The following is a 2,497-nucleotide window of genomic DNA, read 5'->3' on the forward strand; positions in this document are numbered from 1 at the left end:
ACATGAAATTACAATATCGATATTGGTTTTAGATATCATATCAATTAAATGAGTAATTAGAAATTACACATCTTCCTTGTATTAAAAAATAGAAAGTGAAGAGTAACTCAATTGAAAATTACTTTAATAATAAAATACGAGATTTTTTATATTCCAAATTCAAACCCTTTTATCAACCCAAAAAAGCAAATGAGTAATTAGAAATTACACGTCTTGCTTATACTCAAAAATTAAAAGTAAAGAGTAGCTCAATTGGTCATTACTTTAATAATAAAATACCATATTTTTATATTCCAAATTCAAACCCTTCCATCAACACAAAAAAACCAATTTTATTTATGTATTTTCCATTCTTTCAATATCACGATTATTTTTAGAGCCAACTGAAAAAGTCAAAAAATGTAAAACATAAGCGAACATCCTCCTCCACATCCTCATCGAAAACGCGAGCTGCCTTCCGCACATCCTCATCCAGGTTAAAGACCATGTTTATAGCTGACGCATCATCATCTGGTTCAAATAGTTTTCTTGTAGCCAACCCATCCTCAACCTCATCCTCGAACACATCGCTTGCAACCCACCCATCTGCCCCAGAGAGCTCTCTTATATCCAACCTATCGTCATCCAGACTTGTAGTCGACCCATCATCATCCGGCTCAAACAATTTGCTTATAGCCAACCCATCCTCATCCTCAAATGACTCACTTACAATGGGCCCATCCGCCCTAGACGACTCACTTAGATCCTCATCCTCAAACGAATCACTTACAGTGGGCCCATCCAGTATATCGTCATCCAGCCCACGTGCCAGTGCAAATTCTTCTGTGATGAATTCCTGACAAAATTTTAAATCCTCCAATTCACTTGCACTAACAGGGAAATCCTTCGCAGCCTGTTTGGTGGCAACTATATATTTGGCGTGAACTAATAATTTCTCTTTCAAATTCATCAATACAATGCCCACCATATTCTCCACAAAGTCCCAATAGTCACTGAAGATGCAAATGGACTCAATCTAGTTAGTCAAAAATAGAACCAAAATTTATAAATCAAACAAATTTAGCTATAAATAAATAATATATTTACTTTTCCTTCATTTTGAATGGTAAGCCTTGAAGACATGAGGCTCGCCAAAGCGCATCCTCCCATCTTTTCGTCTTTTATGCCTCTGTTTTTTTCAAAGGCCTTTTGATAACATCCTTTCTCGATGCGATGAAAAGATGCAGGATTAACGTCATAGAAGATAGAAATAAGCTTCCCTTTGGATTTGATAATGAGATCCAATTCATAAAAGCACCAACTCGATTCACCATAGTGCTTCGAAAATATCGCAATGTGAACAGAAGAACTTTGAATCGCTGTTTCAATTGCATATGAGATATCAACTCCACATGGAATCTCCTTTTTATCGAGGAAGACGTGCAGAGTGGGATCTTTAATTTTGAGTTGATTATAAATTAAGCTGGCAAGTCTATTCTTGACATCGGATCCCTTGTGATTTATGAAAACGTTGTATTGCATCCCAGGATTTTGCTTCACCATACCTACCTTCAAATAAGGGGAAAAATATCATGACCTACAGATAGAAATAGAAATCGATGGAAGCAACACAGTTTCATCATACCGAGCTTGGGAAAAAATATTATGGCCTACAAATAGAAATAGAGATCGATCGAAGTAATGCGAGAAAAAGAACCGAAATTAGTAAAGAATCAGGACATCAGAGAGATATCAATTAAGAAATGTAGAAATATGAGCAAAGAACCACGATGATATTTTACATGGGTTTTGGCTATGGATAGGTAAAAGCATATACCACAACTGTATGTATAATAATACCTGGCGTTGCCCAGGGAGGTGTTAAATTTGTATAAATGGTTATTTCAGTTTTTTTTAATAAAAAAATTGTGTTAAATTTGTATTAATGGTTATTTCAGTTTTTTTTATAAAAAATTGATAGTAGGAGTGTTTGAATTTTGTTTTTAATAGTGGAAATAGATTCAATACCATAAAAAATCTCTCGAACACCAAGAATCTTATAGCTGACAGTTATAACCCGTATTTCCAAAAAAATCTACCAAAATTGTGCCAGAATTTCATGATATTCATGATTTTCATGAATAAATCTAATTCAATATCAAGGTACCAAGCCTCAACCCAAGGGGTGACTTGGGCTGTCAATTATTATCCACTATGAGACAAGTAGATGGAATTGAATGCATATTGGTTGATGTTTTAGCAACTAACTGCATCAAAATATATATATATATATATATATATATATATATATATATATATATATATATATATATATATATATATATATATATATATATATATATATATATGAAATTAATAATTAGATTTATAATTATAATTAATAATTTAGTCAGCTTAGGTCTCTTGAAATGCAAATCTCTTTTAGAGTGAAGAGAGATTCGATCTTTCTGGGCCCTTGGTACATCCAGAGTTAAGATGGATCTATGTTATATCAGAG

At 33.2% G+C, this 2,497-nt stretch overlaps 1 pseudogene; it reads right to left on the reverse strand.

The window, feature by feature from the left end:
• Positions 1–373: 373 nt before the first annotated feature.
• On the reverse strand, positions 374–1,533 carry LOC149202017 (uncharacterized; annotated as a pseudogene).
• Between the last annotated feature and the right edge of the window lie 964 nt (positions 1,534–2,497).

The sequence above is a fragment of the Pinus tabuliformis genome, chromosome 2_1 (assembly GCF_031772625.1).
Source record: "Pinus tabuliformis cultivar Carrire ecotype Pingquan chromosome 2_1, CPIR1, whole genome shotgun sequence".
Classification (NCBI taxonomy): Eukaryota; Viridiplantae; Streptophyta; class Pinopsida; order Pinales; family Pinaceae; genus Pinus; species Pinus tabuliformis.